The following is a 21,974-nucleotide window of genomic DNA, read 5'->3' as shown; positions in this document are numbered from 1 at the left end:
GGGGGCGTTTCTGTGTACGTGTAAGATGTTTTTATTAAATTCTAGGTGGAATATTTCCATGGGGCTTTTGTCCCAATTGTTGTTATTGAGGTTCATGAGGGGACCCCACACTTCGCTCCCATATAGCAGGATTGGTTGGATGATGGAGTTTAATATTTTAATCCAAATAGTTATTGGTATTGTTGTTTTCCCAAATTGTGTCTTTATGGCATAAAATGCCCAGCGTGCCTTGTCTTTTAATGCGTTTATAGCCAGGCTGAAGCTCCCTGACGCACTGATGGTCAGGCCAAGGTAGTTGTATCTGGTGCAGTGCTCTAATCCAGTGCTGCCCAGAGTGAAGCGGTACCTGTTTCCCTGAGATGGGGCTTTTTTCTGGAAAACCATAACTCTGGTCTTGTCCAGATTGACTGCCAGGGCCCTTTTCTGACAGTACTGCTCTAGCAGCGCCAGGTTCTGCTGAAGCCCCTGCTCTGTGGGCGACAGCAGCACCAGGTCGTCTGCATAGAGCAGGAACTTGATCTCTGTGTCATGGAGAGTTAGGCTGCGGGCGTCAGACTGCTCCAACACTGTGGCCAACTCGATGATGTAGATGTTGAACAGTGTTGGACTCAGACTGCAGCCCTGTCTCACTCCCCGCCCCTGAGTGAAGAACTCTGTTCTTGAGTTGCCAATTTGAACTCCGCATTTGTTTTCAGAATACATTGATTTAATGATGTCATAAACTTTACCCCCTACACCACTCTGTAGAAGTTTATAAAATAATCCCTTGTGCCAGATTGAGTCAAATGCCTTTCTAAAGTCTACAAAACAGGCAAATATTTGTCCTTTATTGTTTTGGGTATATTTATTTATGAGGGTGTGTAGAGTGTAAATATGATCGGTTGTGCTGTGTTTTGGTAGGAAGCCAATCTGACTCTTATTCAGGACACTGTGCTTGGTAAGGAAGGCCAGTATCTGGGCGTTGATGATACTGCAGAACACCTTCCCCAGGTTACTGCTCACACAGCTGCCCCAGTAGTTATTGGGGTCTAATTTGTCTCCACTTTTAAAAATCGGGGTGATCAATCCTTGATTCCCGACCTCAGGGAAACACCCGGCTCTCAGCACCAGGTTAAAGAGTTTGAGCAGAGCCTCCTGCAGCTGCGGGCTGCTGTGCTTCAGCATCTCAGGGCTGATGCTGTCGGGGCCGCTGGCTTTCCTGGGTTTGAGGATTTTGAGTTGATGTTTTAGTTCCTGTATTGTAAATGGGTTATCTAAGGGATTTTGGTTATTCTTAATGATTTCTTCCAATTTATTTAGGTTTTTTAATATTTTAACCTGTTCTGGCTTTGGATTGTTTTCAACATTTTGGTAAAGTTTTTCAAAGTGTGTTTTCCAGATTTCTCCATTTTGAATTGGTATTTCATTTTTTGTTTTTGGGGTATTTATTCTGCCCATATAGTGGTCTTTTTTCTTACTGAGGAGTTGCTTGTAGTGCCGCAGGGCCTGGCAGTAGCTGAGGCGAGCCTCCTGGTTGTCGGGCTCTCTGTGTTTAGTGTTGGAGAGATGTCTCAGGTGTTTCCTAGAAGTTTCACACTCCTGGTCACACCACTGTTCTTTTTTTCTTTTAGACGATTTCATATTTTGGTTTTTAATTGTTTTAATGTTTGATTTTAAAGCCAGTCTCTCAAATATTTCATTCAGTGTTTTGGTGGCTGAGTTTATTCCGTTTTGGTTTATTTGATAGTGTGAGGATTGATATCTGTCTAACATGTTTTCAATCTCATCACTATTCAGGGCTCTTGTGTAGTTCTCTGTGCTGGGCTCTGACCATCTCTAACTGGGTGGCAGGGAGACCAGTTTTGTGGGAAGTTTGGCTCTGACTTGTGGCTGCGCTGATCTTTTTAGGTAAAGTGTTATTTGGCTGTGGTCTGATAGTGGAGATTGTTGTCTGACTATAAACGCATTGTTGACTTGTGGGTCCAGGTCAGTTATGGCGTAGTCCACCACACTGCTGCCCAGAGCCGAGCAGTATGTGAATCTCCCCAGAGAGTACCCCCTGGTCCTGCCATTGATGATATATAGACCCAGGCTTTTACATAGGCGCACTACCTGCTTCCTGCTCTTGTTTACCACGCTGTCGTGGCTGTGTCAGTGTGGAGGTGTGTGTGTGGCACAGCGGGGAGTCTCCGAACAGGTGTGTGTTCCCCTCTGTATTGATGTAGTCCATCTCTCTGCCAGTCCTGGCATTGAGATCGCCACACAACAGTGCAGAGCCCATGGTCTGGAAGTGGCAGATTTCGTTTTGAAGCTCATGAAAGCCTTCCTCATTATAGTAGGGGGAGTCTGCGGGTGGCATATAAATTGCACATAGGTATATATCTGTGTTATTTTGTAGGGTGCCTTTTCTGATTTTCATCCACAGGTGTGTGTCTCCTCTCTGTACTGGGCATAGGGCTGCTCGGAGCTCCTCCCTGTACCACACGATAATCCCCCACGAGGCCCTGCCACACCTGACTTTGGGTTTTTTATAGGAGGGCACAATCAGCTCCCTGTATCCATTGTATCCATCCAGTGTATAGACATATCTGCACAGCACCAAGTCTCTACAAGAATGAAAACATCTGAACTATTTACAGTGTTGATCAGTTCAGGGCCTGTGCTCTTCATTCCAAAAGTTGAGGAGCGTAAACCCTGCATATTCCAACTGCTTATTTTAAAGGACATGTTAATATATTTTATTATACTTGTCTCTTCTACATAAGAAAGTTTAATTTGTGGTCTACAACTGATATTATATTACTATTAATAATTATATATGGATATACATAATAATCACTCAAAGATTTTATCTTTGCATCAAAATATCAGAATAATTAAATCACATTTTTTCTTACTCTCCATCTCCACAACCATATATATGTGTGTTGAGGCTCAGTTAACTCAGCAGTGTGGAACAGATGACACTGAGGAGTTGCCTTATCTGGGCCAGCTGGGCAGCATCGGGCCTCCAGGCTCTGGAAGCCGCTGCTGCGTGGCTGTGTGGCTGTGCTGGTCCCCGGCTGTCCGCTCTGCTGTGCTGGACGGGCCCTCTGGGGATGGGGGGTGGGGAATGGGGCCGCGGGGTCTCAGGGGCTGGGGCTGGGGTGGAGCCGGTGGCTGGGGATGTGGCCGGGGGCTGGGGGGTTTGCTCCTGGTCTCGAGGTGGGGGTGTGTGGGGTTTCGGCCCAGGGTTGTGTCCTTGAGGACCTTTGAGATGATCCTCACACCCGTCTTGTTGAGGTGGACGTGGTCATACAGGTGATGTGGCTGGATGTCTCAGTGGTGTGCCAGGTGGACGTTGGGGAGGAGGGCACATCTTCGGGACACTTCTGCGTTGATGGCCTGGATGATGTGCAGGGGCACGTCTGTGCGGGGCAGCAGTGTGGAGATGGAAATTTTGGCAGTTGGGAATTCCTCTGTGGCTTTCGTTGCTACCTGTCTCAGGGCTGAGGCCACATCGCCCCTGCGGGCACTCAGGTCGTTAGTGCCGGTGTGGATGAGGATGTGTTTGACTTGGCAAAGCCTCCTCTTGGAGAGCAGCTCCAGGGCTCTCTGTGCTGTGGAGCACCAAAGCTTTTTCACTTTTCGCCCAGGGAAGAGGCGCCTCTCAACCAGGAACTTCCCATTGGATTCGCTCAGAATGACCACCTCTGCGTTGACCTGCCACTCCGGGTTTGCGTCGGGAGTGGTGGGGGCAGCGGGTGTGTTTTGGGGGAGTGGCGTTTCAGGGGGTTGTGTATTAGTGGCAGGTCTGGTGATAGTGGGTGTGTCAGGAGTGGTGGGGAGTGTGGGTGGATCAGTGGGTGCGTCAGGGGTTGGAGGTGTTGTGGGGTCAGTGCAGTGCAGTCTCTGTGCTCCAGTGATGTGTAGCTCCTCTCTTAGCTCCTCCAGCTGGCTCTGCAGGCTCCTCAGCTAGCTGTGCTGGGGTGTCCAGGTCAGCTCCTCCCTCGCTCTGCGCAGCTCCGTCCTCAGGGTTTGGCTCTGCTCCTCCAGGTCTCTCACTGCTGCTCTCAGCTCATGGATCTCAGCCTTGTGCTGCATCTTTAGTCTGTGCATCTCATCCCGGAGCTGATCACACAAGGAGGTCTGGGCCAGGGTGCTCAAGGTCTGCTCCCTGAACTCCGCAAACTCCAGCTCCAGCACTGATAGGCATTCCTTTAGTGTTTTAATGTTGCTGGAGAGTTTTGGGGAGACAGGGGGGCAGTCTGTGGGAGATGGGGCACTGTCTGGCTCCGTGTGGCTGGGGGCAGACTGCAGGGTAGCCGGCTCTGGCTCTTGTTTCTCTACCTCAGTCTGCTGCTTTGAGGTGTGGAAGCCGAGAGCTAATTGGTCCAGGCTGCTCTCGCTGCCCTGCACCATGATGGTCCCGTTGTGGTATACATTAAAAGTGAGCATCACACTGTCTGTGTCTTTCTCTACCAGCACTGAGATATGCTGTATGTCTGGCACAGGGTTTTGTGAAAGGCGGTGTAGAACAGTAGATTGTTCTTGACCCTGTTTTCTCCTTTACCAGTGTAGTCTAGGATGAGGGTGTCAGGAGATGCTCTCATCACAGCTTGTTTGTAGTCCTTCTTAGCCTGTGCAGAGCGAATGTCTTCAGGGTATCGGATTTCAAAAGGCAGCTCTGCAGTCAGACTGCTGTTCGATAGATTTCTATCAGTCTCAGTGGCAGTTGGGCTCTCTCCTACTGTCACTCTATTCAAATCGGAGCTCTGCATTTTCATTGGCTGAGTCAACTACTGAGAATGCTTATTTATTTTATTAATACATATTTTTTTGTTTAATTATTTGTCTCTTACCTCCAATTCTTGTCTTCAGCTTTTCTTTTCTGACTTTTCTTCCTGAACTGTCTCTCTGCTTTCTTCTTTTTGTGTTTCTCTTAAAATTATTATTTTTTGAATACTTTTTCTTCTGAATTTCTATTCCATGTCTTCTGTGTATGTTTATAGTGCTATATATTCATTTGTAAATGACAAATTAAATCCGCTTATGTATAAAAACAAATGTTTTTTAGGAGCTCATATTCCTCTCTCTCTCTCTCTCTCTCTCTCTCTCTCAATTCAATTCATTTGTATTGTCAAAGCAATTGGACATACATACATATACATACATACATACATAAATATATACATACATCTACACGGAAAATAAATAATAGAATTATGAATCACAATAAGATGTAATGAAGTACAGAAAATGAAAATGTAAAAAAATGTGATCTGTAATACATACAAATAAAGAAAATAGGTTTACTATTTCCAGATTCCTTTTTTGAAATACAATGACATGCATAACAAACAAGTATTTACATTATATTTACAGCCGGTGCTCGTGTGTCACTGTGTCCCTCAGGCTGTGGTAGGCGCTGACATATTGGGCAGCCAGGGTGGCTGTGTGTCCCTCCCCCAGGAGGACTGGCGTTTTTCTTTTTTCTCAGTTTTGTCACAGGTTGGGTGGGCATCCATTATGTTGTTACAGAATTTGTCCCTTATTTTGGGCTAAAGCTTTCCGTGGAGGGGAACGTGGATCAGTTTGTACCATTTTTGGGAGAATCTGCCTTGTTGGGGCGGAGCTGTGACCAGGTGAACAGCAGATCGGGCATAGGTGGGCATGTGGGCAGAGGAGTTGGAAGGCCGGTCAAGCAAATAAGCTTGCTAAGGTACGCAGCAGCAGCAAGCATCCCCCACATCCAGCCAGCCAGCCAGTCTGGCTGGCAGTGACTGAGTGGTTGTCAGACGGCAAGCAACGGAATGTACGTGCTCTGTGATGTCATAGCAGTCAGCTGAGAGAGGCTCGTGATGTCATCGCTGAGCTGGCTGGCTGGCTGGCTCTGTGTGTGTGTGTGTATGTCTGTGTGTGTGTGTGTGTGTGTCTGTTTGTCTGTTTTTCAGTCTGTCTGTCTCTCTCTCTCTCTCTCTCTCTCTCTCTCTCTCCCTCTCAATTCAATTCATTTGTATTGTCAAAGCAATTGGACATACATACATTCATACATACATATATATATATATACATACATACATGCATACATGCTAGAAAGTCATTACTATGTTATCTTAAAGGCTAACTAAGCAGAACATATATCATTATAGAACAGAGTCCATAGGTCTACACATGGTTTTTTTGGAACAGGCACGTAGGTCATTCCGTTTGACATTGTTTCCAAGGTTCTCATCGTAAATAACAAACAGAAATCAAACTAGCTTCTGGCCTGACCTTCTAGCTTGACTCTATCTTTCCGCCTTATATACTTGGTGAATAATTGAGGAAGTAGCACCAAGTGACCACATTAGGCTGCCTGAGGGTTTCTGGGGAGTGTAGTTGTCTAGGGTCGGTTTTCTTCCCTAGAGTGCAGACCTTGCAGCAGACCTGGCCTGACATGTCTGCCATGTATGACCCTGCCCCTTGGTTTGTCCCACATCCTCCCCCCCAGCTGCGACCCCATAGGTCGAGCGACAGCCGCAAAAAAGCATGCACCCGGGACAGCCCATCAACATTCCCCATGGCCTTCCCTGGCCTGTGCTGCAGGGTGAAATGAAAATGTTGGAGACTCAAAAACCACCTCATCACACGGGCATTCCTGTCTTTCGAACGATGCATCCAAGTGAGGGGGGCATGGTCAGTGATCAGGGTGAAGTGCCTGCCCAACAAATAGTATCGAAGACTGTCCAAAGCCCACTTCACTGCCAAACATTCTTCTTCAACTACCAAATAATTTATTTCATTGGATTCCAACTTTCTGCTAAGGAACAACACCGGGTGTTCGTGATCACCCATTCTTTGGGACAAAACCACTCCGATCCCCACCTCAGAGGCGTCCGTCTGGACTATAAATTCTTTCTGAAAGTCTGGTACCATTAAAACGGGGTTGCGGCAGAGCGCCTCCTGTAGGCTCCGGAAAGCCCGGTTTGCTGTATCACCCCATCTAACCATATTGGGTTCTGTAGCCTTAGTCATATCAGTCAGAGGGGCCGCTAAGGTAGCATAGTTGGGAATAAACCTCCGGTAATACCCAGTTAACCCTAAAAATGCCCTAACCTGCTTTTTATTGACAGGCCTAGGCCAAGAGTTTATGGCTTCAACCTTGGATATTTGGGGTTTCACCATACCCCTCCCTACTGTATAGCCCAAGTATTTGGCCTCTTCCAACCCCAAATTGCATTTGGTTGGATTAGCCATCAGGCCTGCTGCATGTATTGAATCCAATACCGCTTGGAGCTGAGACAAATGTGATTCCCAATCTGGACTGTGAATGACCACATCATCTAAATATGCTGCCGCATACGTCCTGTGTGGTCTAAGTATGTGGTCCATCAACCTTTGAAAGGTGGCAGGAGCACCATGCAGGCCAAAGGGCATCACTGTGTAGTGAAACAGACCATCTGGGGTTGCAAAGGCTGTTTTTTCTTTGGCACCCGGGGTCAAGGGAATCTGCCAGTAGCCCTTGGCTAAGTCAATAGTTGAAATATAGTGAGCATTCCCAATATTCTCTAACAATTCATCTACTCAGGGCATTGGGTATGCATCAAACTTTGAAATTTCATTAACCTTTCTAAAATCATTACAGAATCTCCAGGAGCCATCAGGTTTGGAAACCATGACTATAGGGCTGGACCACTCACTGTGGGATTCTTCAATAACCCCTGCCTCCAGCATTTCCTTAACCTCATTTCTAATAGTGTTCCTGCGAGCTTCTGGTACCCTGTAAGGCCTCATATTTACCTTCTTTCCTGGGAGAGACACAATGTTGTGAGAGACTAAATGGGTACGCCCCGGTATGCCTGAGAAAACTTCCCTATTACGTATTATCAAGTCGTTCACCTCCTTCAACTGGTCAGGTGACAAGGCAGCTGCAATATTCACCTTCGGTGTCCCTAGTGGCTGAGGGGGGTAAGTCAACATCAACACTTCCCTGTCCTTCCAGGCTTTTATTAAGTTGACATGATATATTTGTTCTGGGGGTCGGCGGCCGGGTTGCTGAACCTTATTGTTCACTTCCCGTATTCGCTCTATAATCTCATAAGGTCCCATCCACGTAGCCAGAAATTTACATTCTACAGTGGGAACCAACACCAACACCCTATCACCAGGCTGGAACACCCTCAGTGTAGCCTGACGATTATAGGCGAATTGTTGGTGTTCCTGTGCCTGCCTTAGGTGCTCTCTCACAATGGGAGTGACTGTGGCTATTCTCTCTTGCATAGCATTGATGTGCTCGACTACACTCCGGAAAGGAGTGGACTCGTGTTCCCACGTTTCACGGGCTATGTCTAATATCCCCCTGGGGTGCCTCCCATATAACAGTTCAAAAGGCGAAAAGCCCAGGGAAGCCTGTGGGACTTCCCTAATGGCAGACATCAAGTAGGGCAGCATGAATTCCCAATTTTTCCCATCCTTATCGATTACCTTTCTTAGCATGGACTTCAGGGTCCTATTAAATCTCTCAACCAACCCATCTGTTTGTGGGTGGTAGACTGATGTTCTCAACTGCTTAACCTGCAACAATTTACACAGATCGGTCATAACCTTAGACATAAAGGGTGTGCCCTGATCTGTTAATATCTCCCTCGGTATCCCCACCCTACTACACATCAACATTAGCTCTTTTGCAATACCTTTTGAAGCCATGGTCCGCAGTGGAATGGCTTCTGGGTACCTGGTGGCATAATCCAAAATAACCAGTATATACTGATGCCCTCTGGCTGATTTCGGGAGAGGTCCCACCACATCCATAGCTATCCTAGCAAAGGGGGTCTCTATGATGGGCAAAGGGACCAGTGGGCTTCTGAAGGCTGGTTTAGGAGCATGTAGTTGACATTCAGGACATGAGCTACAATGTTCTGTCACGTCTGCATGTACGCCTGGCCAGTAAAACCTCCTCAGGAGTCTATCCTTGGTTTTGTCCATCCCCAGATGTCCCCCCAGGATATGCCCATGTGCCAGATTGAGAACTGTTCGTCTGAATGGGGTGGGAACTAGCAATTGCTCCACAATGTCCACCCCTATCTTATTTACACGGTACAATAGGTCATTTTTTACCATAAAATAAGGATAAGCTGTTGGCGGGTCTGCAGTAGTCATAGGGGTCCCATTTACTACCTTCACATTTTCTTTAGCATAGTGTAGAGTGAGATCTCGCACCTGTGCGCTGCCAAAATCAGTGGGGAGTCCCTCTAACACTGACACTTCTACATTGTCAGCTTCAGGGGTCTCTATGAATGGATTCTCACCCACCCTGCTAGTGCTGGGTTCCTCACCCTCCATAGGGTCATCTACGTCACTACATTCCACCCCTATGTTTTCAGTTTAATTTTCCCCAACCAAAACCTTCACTGTCGACTCAACTGGAACCAGGTCTACTTTTAGCTCTAGTTGTGGGATCGAGGCAACTTCTGGCTTACAGTTTTCAGTGTGCATTTCCAATTTACTATGTTTTCTATCTAGTTTTCCAAAATTAGGAAAATATCGTCCCAGTATCACATCATATGGCATGTTGGGAACCACACCGACTTCGTAATCTAGTTTCCCGGCCTCTGTCTGTATGTTTACAAGGGCTGTGGGATAGGGTCGTGTGTAACCATGTGTGCATGTGATACTGAGCTCCTGATGTCTATCCAGCTTGTTGGTCGCTACTAATTTTTCTGTGACCAGTGTAACCATACTGCCAGAGTCGAGTAGAGCAGCCACTTCTTTCTCATCGACTATCACTGTACACATGTGTTTTGGATTAGGTACTCCGCCTATGAAAACATCCGTCCCAACAGGGCAGGCATAAAATACCGGTTTCTCTTTCCCCATATCACACACATTACATTGCATTGGTTCCTCTCTACCTGGGCAGTGGGCCGCAATATGTCCTACTTTGTCACAATTGTAGCAGACAATTGGTTGTGATGGTGACCCCCTATAACCCTTAGTCTCGGCTTTAGGCCCCACCTTTGCCCCCCCCAGTCTTGCTCTTTTCTTCCAACCCAGCGCGTCATGTTTCCCAGAGTACTTTGGAACCATCTTACCCGGTCCGCTGGTTCGTCATGGCCTGGGGAACGAGTTTTTAACCTCCGGTACATGCTGTGCTGCTCCGGCTGTATAGAACCGCTCTACAATGGCCACCAAGGTGTCAGCGGACAGCACCTCATTCTGGCCAACCCAGCGTCGAACGTCCTTGGGCAAACAGCGTTGGTAGTTGTCAAGGACTATGGCCTCCACCACCTCGGCTGATGAATGGACCTCTGGCTGTAGCCATTTCCTGGCCAGATGGATCAGATCAAACATCTGCGTTCGGATTGGTTGTCCTGGTTGGTAGGCCCACTGCTGAAACCGATGTGCCCTCACTGCGGTGGTCACGCCCAATCGGGTCATTATCTCCGCTTTCAATTTATCATAGTCCTGGGCGTCCTTCAGCTCCAGATCAAAGTACGCTTTCTGTGCATCCCCTGCCAGATAAGGTGCCACAAGCCCTGCCCAGGAATCTTTTGGCCATCCCTCTCTCCGCTGTCCTCTCAAAGGTCATAAGGAAGGCCTCAACATCGTCCTGTTTTGTCATTTTCTGCAGAAAGTGATTGGTGCGGGGAGTGGAATGGGTTGCAGCCCCCTGTGGCCCAATCCTGGTTGCAAGTGCTTCAACACTCTCTTTCAGCTCTTTAGTCACCTTTTCCTGCTCTTCTCTAAACATTTTATTTGTATCATGCTGGACCTGCAGTGCTTCCTGATGCATCCGCATAGCATCCTGGTGAGCCACCTGCTGCACCCTGGTCGCTTCCTGTTGGGCTATTACAGCCTGTAGTTTTTTTTTTTTTGGATAAAAAAATTCACTCAGCCAGTCTGGGTTTCATGAGGTGCTGCCCGCATTCTACACCAAATGTGACAAAACGCCTTGGCTGTACACATGTGCGGGTCTTCTCTGTGATCTTCTTAGGAGTAAAAACCAGTCATGACCCAGGGAGGAGGTTGCAAATACAGGGCTGTGCCTGTATGTTTACTTCAAACAAAACAAATCTGAAAACAAAACCTAACTCACACTGGAGTTGTAACTAATCTTACATAATCATTCTATTTTAAACAAAGTCTGGAATAAATAAGTCTTGGCTTTCTCCTTATGAGCTACCTCTGTTTTCCAGATAACTCACCCTATTGTCTCTCACTTCTCTCTCTCTCAGGCCCGCCTTATATACCTGGTGAATAATTGAGGAAGTAACACCAAGTGACCACATTAGGTGCTAGAATGGCTGCCTGAGGGTTTCTGGGGAGTGTAGTTGCCTAGGGTCGGTATTCTACCCTAGAGTACACACCTTGCAGCAGACCTGGCCTGACATATCTGCCATGTATGACCCTGCCCCTTGGTTTGTCACAATACATACATACATACATATACACGGAAAATAAATAATAGAATTATGAATCACAATAAGATGTAATGAAGTACAGAAAAAGAAAATGTAATAAAATGTGATCTTTAATACATACAAATAAAGAAAATAGGTATACCATTTCCAGATTCCTTTTTTGAAATACAATGACATGCATTACAAACGAGTATTTACATTATATTTACAGCCGGTGCTCGTGTGTCACTGTGTCCCTCAGGCTGTGGTTGGCGCTGACATATTGGGCAGAATGTGTCCCTTATTTTGGGCTAAAGCTTTCTGTGGAGGGGAACGTGGATCAGTTTGTACCATTTTTGGGAGGATCTGCCTTGTTGGGGCGGAGCTGTGATCCAGGTGAACAGCAGATCGGGCATAGGTGGGCATGTGGGCAGAGGAGTAGGAAGGCCGGTCAAGCAAATAAGCTTGCTAAGGTACACAGCAGCAGCAAGCAGCCCCCCCATCCAGCCAGCCAGCCAGTCTGGCTGGCAGTGACTGAGTGGTTGACAGACGGCAAGCAACGGAATGTTCATGCTCTGTGATGTCATAGCAGTCAGCTGAGAGAGGCTTGTGATGTCATCGCTGAGCTGGCTGGCTGGCTGGCTGGCTGGCTGGCTGTGTGTGTGTCTGTGTGTGTGTGTGTGTGTCTGTTTGTGTTTGTCAGTCTGTCTGTCTGTCTGTCTCTCTCTCTCTCTCTCTCTCTCTCTCTCTCTCTCTCTCCCTCTCAATTCAATTCATTTGTATTGTCAAAGCAATTGGACATACATACATACATACATACATGCTAGAAAATCATTACTATGTTATCTTAAAGGCTAACTAAGCAGAACATATTTCATTATAGAACAGAGTTCATAGATCTACACATGGTTTTAAGGAACAGGCACGTAGGTCATACCGTTTGACATTGTCTCCAAGGTTCTCATTGTAAATAACAAACAGAAATCAAACTACCTTATGGCCTCCTGACCTTCTAGCTTGACCTTATCTTTCTTAAGTATACAAGAGAGAAAAACAGGTTTGAGAAAATAATTTCTAACTTTCCTTCCATACAATAATACATACATACATACATACGGAAAATAAATAATAGAATTATGAATCTCAATATAATGTAATGAAGTACAGAAAAAGAAAATGTAATAAAATGTGATCTTTAATACATTCAAATAAAGAAAATAGGTTTACTATTTCCAGATTCCTTTTTGAAATACAATGACATGCATTACAAACGAGTATTTACATTATATTTACAGCCGGTGCTCGTGTGTCACTGTGTCCCTCAGGCTGTGGTAGGCGCTGACATATTGGGCAGCCAGGGTGGCTGTGTGTCCCTCCACCAGGAGGACTGAGCGTTTTTCTTTTTTCTCAGTTTTGTCACAGGTTGGGTGGGCATTCGTTATGTTGTTACAGAATGTGTCCCTTATTTTGGGCTAAAGCTTTCCGTGGAGGGGAACGTGGATCAGTTTGTACCATTTTTGGGAGGATCTGCCTTGTTGGGGCGGAGCTGTGATCCAGGTGAACAGCAGATCGGGCTTAGGTGGGCATTTGGGCATAGGAGTAGGAAGGCCGGTCAGGCAAATTAGCTTGCTAAGATACGCAGCAGCAGCAAGCAGCCCCCCCATCCAGCCAGCCAGCCAGTCTGGCTGGCAGTGACTGAGTGGTTGACAGACGGCAAGCAACGGAATGTACGTGCTCTGTGATGTCATAGCTGTCAGCTGAGAGAGGCTCGTGATGTCATGGCTGAGCTGGCTGGCTGTCTGGCTGGCAGGCTCTGTGTGTGTGTGTGTGTGTGTGTGTGTGTGTGTGTGCGTGTGTCTGTCTGTCTGTCAATTCATTTCAATTCAATTCAAAGGTGCTTTATTGGCATGATCTATCACAATATTGCCAAAGCAGATACAAATGTTCTATCAATCAAGACAAAACATTGCAATACAAGATTCAGTGGAACAAATATAGTACACATTGAAATAAAATTAAGTAGGATATAAACCATATTTGTTGTTTGTATCAAAATTTGTGTCATGACATCAGAAAAATCACTGTTTTTATTTTGTTTTGCAAATGGAGTGCCACAGGCTGGTGTCTACACACTGTCTCGCAGGCTGTGGCAGGTGGATACATATTGCGCTGCTAAGAAGGCAGTGCGCTCCTCCTCTCCCAGCAGGACGGGGAGTTTGCAGCAATCGGGGATCATGCTGAACTCAGGGATATGCATTTTTAATATTTTAAAGTATGTCTCCCTGATTTTTGTGTATTTAGGGCAGGACAGCAGGAAATGCGCCTGTGTTTCGACCTCCCCTAGGTCACACTGGCTGCACAGCCGCTCTTCTCTGGCAACCCAGAATTTTCTGTAGCGGCCTTTTTCAATGGCGAGGCTGTGGTCACTGAGCCTGTATTTAGTTAGATTTTGTCTCTCTTTTATATTTTGGATTTTTAAGTATTCAGCCAATGTAATGTTTCTATTCAGGGCCCGGTAGCATTCCAATTTGTTTTGTAATTCTAATTCGTGTCTCTAATCTTTTGTGTATTTGCTTTTCAGGTACATGTCAATTTTCCCAATTGTTGTTGTTTTGGTCATTGTGTGTTCGGGCTCTGTGAGCCTCAGAGCCGTGGGGGCGTTTCTGTGTACGTGTAAGATGTTTTTATTAAATTCTAGGTGGAATATTTCCATGGGGCTTTTGTCCCAATTGTTGTTATTGAGGTTCATGAGGGGACCCCACACTTCGCTCCCATATAGCAGGATTGGTTGGATGATGGAGTTTAATATTTTAATCCAAATAGTTATTGGTATTGTTGTTTTCCCAAATTGTGTCTTTATGGCATAAAATGCCCAGCGTGCCTTGTCTTTTAATGCGTTTATAGCCAGGCTGAAGCTCCCTGACGCACTGATGGTCAGGCCAAGGTAGTTGTATCTGGTGCAGTGCTCTAATCCAGTGCTGCCCAGAGTGAAGCGGTACCTGTTTCCCTGAGATGGGGCTTTTTTCTGGAAAACCATAACTCTGGTCTTGTCCAGATTGACTGCCAGGGCCCTTTTCTGACAGTACTGCTCTAGCAGCGCCAGGTTCTGCTGAAGCCCCTGCTCTGTGGGCGACAGCAGCACCAGGTCGTCTGCATAGAGCAGGAACTTGATCTCTGTGTCATGGAGAGTTAGGCTGCGGGCGTCAGACTGCTCCAACACTGTGGCCAACTCGATGATGTAGATGTTGAACAGTGTTGGACTCAGACTGCAGCCCTGTCTCACTCCCCGCCCCTGAGTGAAGAACTCTGTTCTTGAGTTGCCAATTTGAACTCCGCATTTGTTTTCAGAATACATTGATTTAATGATGTCATAAACTTTACCCCCTACACCACTCTGTAGAAGTTTATAAAATAATCCCTTGTGCCAGATTGAGTCAAATGCCTTTCTAAAGTCTACAAAACAGGCAAATATTTGTCCTTTATTGTTTTGGGTATATTTATTTATGAGGGTGTGTAGAGTGTAAATATGATCGGTTGTGCTGTGTTTTGGTAGGAAGCCAATCTGACTCTTATTCAGGACACTGTGCTTGGTAAGGAAGGCCAGTATCTGGGCGTTGATGATACTGCAGAACACCTTCCCCAGGTTACTGCTCACACAGCTGCCCCAGTAGTTATTGGGGTCTAATTTGTCTCCACTTTTAAAAATCGGGGTGATCAATCCTTGATTCCCGACCTCAGGGAAACACCCGGCTCTCAGCACCAGGTTAAAGAGTTTGAGCAGAGCCTCCTGCAGCTGCGGGCTGCTGTGCTTCAGCATCTCAGGGCTGATGCTGTCGGGGCCGCTGGCTTTCCTGGGTTTGAGGATTTTGAGTTGATGTTTTAGTTCCTGTATTGTAAATGGGTTATCTAAGGGATTTTGGTTATTCTTAATGATTTCTTCCAATTTATTTAGGTTTTTTAATATTTTAACCTGTTCTGGCTTTGGATTGTTTTCAACATTTTGGTAAAGTTTTTCAAAGTGTGTTTTCCAGATTTCTCCATTTTGAATTGGTATTTCATTTTTTGTTTTTGGGGTATTTATTCTGCCCATATAGTGGTCTTTTTTCTTACTGAGGAGTTGCTTGTAGTGCCGCAGGGCCTGGCAGTAGGCGAGCCTCCTGGTTGTCGGGCTCTCTGTGTTTAGTGTTGGAGAGATGTCTCAGGTGTTTCCTAGAAGTTTCACACTCCTGGTCACACCACTGTTCTTTTTTTCTTTTAGACGATTTCATATTTTGGTTTTTAATTGTTTTAATGTTTGATTTTAAAGCCAGTCTCTCAAATATTTCATTCAGTGTTTTGGTGGCTGAGTTTATTCCGTTTTGGTTTATTTGATAGTGTGAGGATTGATATCTGTCTAACATGTTTTCAATCTCATCACTATTCAGGGCTCTTGTGTAGTTCTCTGTGCTGGGCTCTGACCATCTCTAACTGGGTGGCAGGGAGACCAGTTTTGTGGGAAGTTTGGCTCTGACTTGTGGCTGCGCTGATCTTTTTAGGTAAAGTGTTATTTGGCTGTGGTCTGATAGTGGAGATTGTTGTCTGACTATAAACGCATTGTTGGCTTGTGGGTCCAGGTCAGTTATGGCGTAGTCCACCACACTGCTGCCCAGAGCCGAGCAGTATGTGAATCTCCCCAGAGAGTACCCCCTGGTCCTGCCATTGATGATATATAGACCCAGGCTTTTACATAGGCGCACTACCTGCTTCCTGCTCTTGTTTACCACGCTGTCGTGGCTGTGTCAGTGTGGAGGTGTGTGTGTGGCACAGCGGGGAGTCTCCGAACAGGTGTGTGTTCCCCTCTGTATTGATGTAGTCCATCTCTCTGCCAGTCCTGGCATTGAGATCGCCACACAGCAGTACAGAGCCCAGGGTCTGGAAGTGGCAGATTTCGTTTTGAAGCTCATGAAAGCCTTCCTCATTATAGTAGGGGGAGTCTGCGGGTGGCATATAAATTGCACATAGGTATATATCTGTGTTATTTTGTAGGGTGTCTTTTCTGATTTTCATCCACAGGTGTGTGTCTCCTCTCTGTACTGGGCATAGGGCTGCTCGGAGCTCCTCCCTGTACCACACGATAATCCCCCACGAGGCCCTGCCACACCTGACTTTGGGTTTTTTATAGGAGGGCACAATCAGCTCCCTGTATCCATTGTATCCATCCAGTGTATAGACATATCTGCACAGCACCAAGTCTCTACAAGAATGAAAACATCTGAACTATTTACAGTGTTGATCAGTTCAGGGCCTGTGCTCTTCATTCCAAAAGTTGAGGAGCGTAAACCCTGCATATTCCAACTGCTTATTTTAAAGGACATGTTAATATATTTTATTATACTTGTCTCTTCTACATAAGAAAGTTTAATTTGTGGTCTACAACTGATATTATATTACTATTAATAATTATATATGGATATACATAATAATCACTCAAAGATTTTATCTTTGCATCAAAATATCAGAATAATTAAATCACATTTTTTCTTACTCTCCATCTCCACAACCATATATATGTGTGTTGAGGCTCAGTTAACTCAGCAGTGTGGAACAGATGACACTGAGGAGTTGCCTTATCTGGGCCAGCTGGGCAGCATCGGGCCTCCAGGCTCTGGAAGCCGCTGCTGCGTGGCTGTGTGGCTGTGCTGGTCCCCGGCTGTCCGCTCTGCTGTGCTGGACGGGCCCTCTGGGGATGGGGGGGTGGGGAATGGGGCCGCGGGGTCTCAGGGGCTGGGGCTGGGGTGGAGCCGGTGGCTGGGGATGTGGCCGGGGGCTGGGGGGTTTGCTCCTGGTCTCGAGGTGGGGGTGTGTGGGGTTTCGGCCCAGGGTTGTGTCCTTGAGGACCTTTGAGATGATCCTCACACCCGTCTTGTTGAGGTGGACGTGGTCATACAGGTGATGTGGCTGGATGTCTCAGTGGTGTGCCAGGTGGACGTTGGGGAGGAGGGCACATCTTCGGGACACTTCTGCGTTGATGGCCTGGATGATGTGCAGGGGCACGTCTGTGCGGGGCAGCAGTGTGGAGATGGAAATTTTGGCAGTTGGGAATTCCTCTGTGGCTTTCGTTGCTACCTGTCTCAGGGCTGAGGCCACATCGCCCCTGCGGGCACTCAGGTCGTTAGTGCCGGTGTGGATGAGGATGTGTTTGACTTGGCAAAGCCTCCTCTTGGAGAGCAGCTCCAGGGCTCTCTGTGCTGTGGAGCACCAAAGCTTTTTCACTTTTCGCCCAGGGAAGAGGCGCCTCTCAACCAGGAACTTCCCATTGGATTCGCTCAGAATGACCACCTCTGCATTGACCTGCCACTCCGGGTTTGTGTCGGGAGTGGTGGGGGCAGCGGGTGTGTTTTGGGGGAGTGGCGTTTCAGGGGGTTGTGTATTAGTGGCAGGTCTGGTGATAGTGGGTGTGTCAGGAGTGGTGGGGAGTGTGGGTGGATCAGTGGGTGCGTCAGGGGTTGGAGGTGTTGTGGGGTCAGTGCAGTGCAGTCTCTGTGCTCCAGTGATGTGTAGCTCCTCTCTTAGCTCCTCCAGCTGGCTCTGCAGGCTCCTCAGCTAGCTGTGCTGGGGTGTCCAGGTCAGCTCCTCCCTCGCTCTGCGCAGCTCCGTCCTCAGGGTTTGGCTCTGCTCCTCCAGGTCTCTCACTGCTGCTCTCAGCTCATGGATCTCAGCCTTGTGCTGCATCTTTAGTCTGTGCATCTCATCCCGGAGCTGATCACACAAGGAGGTCTGGGCCAGGGTGCTCAAGGTCTGCTCCCTGAACTCCGCAAACTCCAGCTCCAGCACTGATAGGCATTCCTTTAGTGTTTTAATGTTGCTGGAGAGTTTTGGGGAGACAGGGGGGCAGTCTGTGGGAGATGGGGCACTGTCTGGCTCCGTGTGGCTGGGGGCAGACTGCAGGGTGGCCGGCTCTGGCTCTTGTTTCTCTACCTCAGTCTGCTGCTTTGAGGTGTGGAAGCCGAGAGCTAATTGGTCCAGGCTGCTCTCGCTGCCCTGCACCATGATGGTCCCGTTGTGGTATACATTAAAAGTGAGCATCACACTGTCTGTGTCTTTCTCTACCAGCACTGAGATCTGCCTGCCTCTGCTAATGCCCCTCTTGTTGTTATTGGGGTATGTCTGGCACAGGGTTTTGTGAAAGGCGGTGTAGAACAGTAGATTGTTCTTGACCCTGTTTTCTCCTTTACCGGTGTAGTCTAGGATGAGGGTCTCAGGAGATGCTCTCATCACAGCTTGTTTGTAGTCCTTCTTAGCCTGTGCAGAGCGAATGTCTTCAGGGTATCGGATTTCAAAAGGCAGCTCTGCAGTCAGACTGCTGTTCGATAGATTTCTATCAGTCTCAGTGGCAGTTGGGCTCTCTCCTACTGTCACTCTATTCAAATCGGAGCTCTGCATTTTCATTGGCTGAGTCAACTACTGAGAATGCTTATTTATTTTATTAATACATATTTTTTTGTTTAATTATTTGTCTCTTACCTCCAATTCTTGTCTTCAGCTTTTCTTTTCTGACTTTTCTTCCTGAACTGTCTCTCTGCTTTCTTCTTTTTGTGTTTCTCTTAAAATTATTATTTTTTGAATACTTTTTCTTCTGAATTTCTATTCCATGTCTTCTGTGTATGTTTATAGTGCTATATATTCATTTGTAAATCACAAATTAAATCCGCTTATGTATAAAAACAAATGTTTTTTAGGAGCTCATATTCCTCTCTCTCTCTCTCTCTCTCTCTCTCTCTCTCTCTCTCAATTCATTTCATTTGTATTGTCAAAGCAACTGGACATACATACACATACATACATATACACTCACCTAAAGGATTATTAGGAACACCTGTTCGATTTCTCATTAATGCAATTATCTAATCAACCAATCACATGGCAGTTGCTTCAATGCATTTAGGGGTGTGGCCCTGGTCAAGACAATCTCCTGAACTCCAAACTGAATGTCTGAATGGGAATGAAAGGTGATTTAAGCAATTTTGAGCGTGGCATGGTTGTTGGTGCCAGACGGGCCGGTCTGAGTATTTCACAATCTGCTCAGTTACTGGGATTTTCACGCACAACCATTTCTAGGGTTTACAAAGAATGGTGTGAAAAGGGAAAAACATCCAGTATGCGGCAGTCCTGTGGGCGAAAATGCCTTGTTGATGCTAGAGGTCAGAGGAGAATGGGCCGACTGATTCAAGCTGATAGAAGAGCAACTTTGACTGAAATAACCACTCGTTACAAACGAGGTATGCAGCAAAGCATTTGTGAAGCCACAACACGTACAACCTTGAGGCGGATGGGCTACAACAGCAGAAGACCCCACCGGGTACCACTCATCTCCACTACAAATAGGAAAAAGAGGTGAGACATTCAGATGGTAGAGTCAGAATTTGGCGTAAACAGAATGAGAACATGGATCCATCATGTCTTGTTACCACTGTGCAGGCTGGTGGTGGTGGTGTAATGGTGTGGGGGATGTCTTCTTGGCACACTTTAGGCCCCTTAGTACCAATTGGGCATCGTTTAAATGCTACGGCCTACCTGAGCATTGTTTCTGACCATGTCCATCCCTTTTTGACCACCATGTACCCATCCTCTGATGGCTACTTCCAGCAGGATAATGCACCATGTCACAAAGGTCGAATCATTTCAAATTGGTTTCTTGAACATGACAATGAGTTCACTGTACTAAACTGGCCCCCACAGTCACCAGATCTCAACCCAATGGAGCATCTTTGGGATGTGGTGGAACGGGAGCTTCGTGCCCTGGATGTGCATCCCACAAATCTCCATCAACTGCAAGATGCTATCCTATCAATATGGGCCAACATTTCTAAAGAATGCTTTCAGCACCTTGTTGAAGCAATGCCACGTAGAATTAAAGCAGTTCTGAAGGCGAAAGGGGGTCAAACACAGTATTAGTATGGTGTTCCTAATAATCCTTTAGGTGAGTTCATCGTAGCTCTTAATACTCTCTTTCTGTCTGGAGGAGATATAATTGAAGTATTGTACACGTACCCGGCTACTTTCAACACCCATTGCTGCACTGATATTTTTCCCTCCATTTTTCTTTATCCATTTTTTTTTGCTGGAAGTTCCGTCAATACCCTCCAGCCTTTAAGAGACATCATGCAGCCAGGCCTCTTGGCTTGAGGCCACACCGTCCTGAACGCGCCCGATCTCGTCAGATCTCGGAAGCAAAACGGGGCAGGTCCTGGTCAGTACTTGGATGGGAGACCTCCTAGAAATACCAGGTGCTGCTAGCTTTTTCGTCTCCTGGGTAACTTCATCGTAGCTCTTAATACTCTCTTTCAGTCTGCAGGAGATATAATTGAAGAATTGTACACGTACCCGGCTACTTTCAACACCCTTTCCAGCACTGATATTTTTCCCTCCATTTTTCTATTTTTTTATTTTTTTTTGCTGGAAGTTCCGTCAATACCCGCCAACCTTTAAGAGACATCATGCAGCCAGGCCTTTCGGCTTGTGGCCACACCGTCCTGAATGCGCCCGATCTCGTCAGATCTCGGAAGCTAAACGGGGCAGGGCCTGGTAAGTACTTGGATGGGAGACCTCCTAGAAATACCAGGTGCTGCAAGCTTTTTACGTCTCCTGGGTAACTTCATCGTAGCTCTTAATACTCTCTTTCTGTCTCCAGGAGATATAATTGAAGAATTGTACACGTACCCGGCTACTTTCAACACCCTTTCCTGCACTGATATTTTTACCTCCATTTTTCTATTTTTTTTTTTTTTTTTTTTCTGGAAATTCGTCAATACCCGCCAGCCTTTAAGAGACATCATGCAGCCAGGCATCTCGGCTTGCGGCCACACCATCCTGAACGCGCCCGATCTCGTCAGATCTCGGAAGCTAAACGGGGCAGGACCTGGTCAGTACATGAATGTGAGACCTCCTGGAAATACCTGGTGCTGCAAGCTTTTACGTCTCCTGGGTAACTTTATCGTAGCTCTTAATACTCTCTATCTGTCTGGAGGAGATATAATTGAAGTATTGTACACGTACCCAGCTACTGTCAACACCATTTGCTGCACTGATATTTTTCCATCCATTTTTCTTTTTTTTTTTTTTTTTTGCTGGAAGTTCCGTCAATACCCGCCAACCTTTAAGAGACAACATGCAGCCAGGCCTCTCGGCTTGCGGCCACACCGTCCTGAATGCGCCTGATCTCGTCAGATCTCGGAAGCTAAACGGGGCAGGGCCTGGTCAGTACATGAAAGTGAGACCTCCTGGAAATACCTAGTGCTGCAAGCTTTTACGTCTCCTGGGTAACTTTATCGTAGCTCTTAATACTCTCTCTTTGTCTGGAGGAGATATAATTGAAGTATTGTACACGTATCCAGCTACTGTCAACACCCTTTGCTGCACTGATATTTTTCCATCCATTTTTCTTTTTTCTTTTTTTCTTTTTTTTTTTTGCTGGAAGTTCCGTCAATACCCGCCAACCTTTAAGAGACATCATGCAGCCAGGCCTTTCGGCTTGTGGCCACACCGTCCTGAATGCGCCCGATCTCGTCAGATCTCGGAAGCTAAACGGGGCAGGGCCTGGTCAGTACTTGGATGGGAGACCTCCTAGAAATACCAGGTGCTGCAAGCTTTTTACGT

General features: G+C 46.6%; 2 non-coding genes and 3 pseudogenes across 2 annotated transcripts; all 5 read left to right on the top strand.

Annotated features, from left to right (window-relative positions):
• Positions 1 to 20,498: 20,498 nt before the first annotated feature.
• Positions 20,499 to 20,617, top strand: LOC136725304 (uncharacterized; annotated as a pseudogene).
• Positions 20,618 to 20,833: 216 nt separating this feature from the next.
• LOC136725300 (5S ribosomal RNA) lies at positions 20,834 to 20,952 on the top strand. Its single transcript, XR_010807534.1, has one exon. It is a non-coding gene; the product is annotated as a 5S ribosomal RNA (ribosomal RNA).
• Positions 20,953 to 21,170: 218 nt separating this feature from the next.
• Positions 21,171 to 21,289, top strand: LOC136725372 (uncharacterized; annotated as a pseudogene).
• A 215-nt stretch (positions 21,290 to 21,504) lies between these two features.
• LOC136725320 (uncharacterized) lies at positions 21,505 to 21,623 on the top strand (annotated as a pseudogene).
• Positions 21,624 to 21,847: 224 nt separating this feature from the next.
• On the top strand, positions 21,848 to 21,966 carry LOC136725337 (5S ribosomal RNA). The gene has a single exon (XR_010807540.1). It is a non-coding gene; the product is annotated as a 5S ribosomal RNA (ribosomal RNA).
• Positions 21,967 to 21,974: the final 8 nt, after the last annotated feature.

Source organism: Amia ocellicauda, unplaced genomic scaffold (genome assembly GCF_036373705.1).
Source record: "Amia ocellicauda isolate fAmiCal2 unplaced genomic scaffold, fAmiCal2.hap1 HAP1_SCAFFOLD_211, whole genome shotgun sequence".
Lineage (NCBI taxonomy): Eukaryota > Metazoa > Chordata > Actinopteri > Amiiformes > Amiidae > Amia > Amia ocellicauda.
The sequence above is the reverse complement of the archived record's forward strand: the minus strand, read 5'-3'. Positions and strand labels throughout refer to the sequence as shown.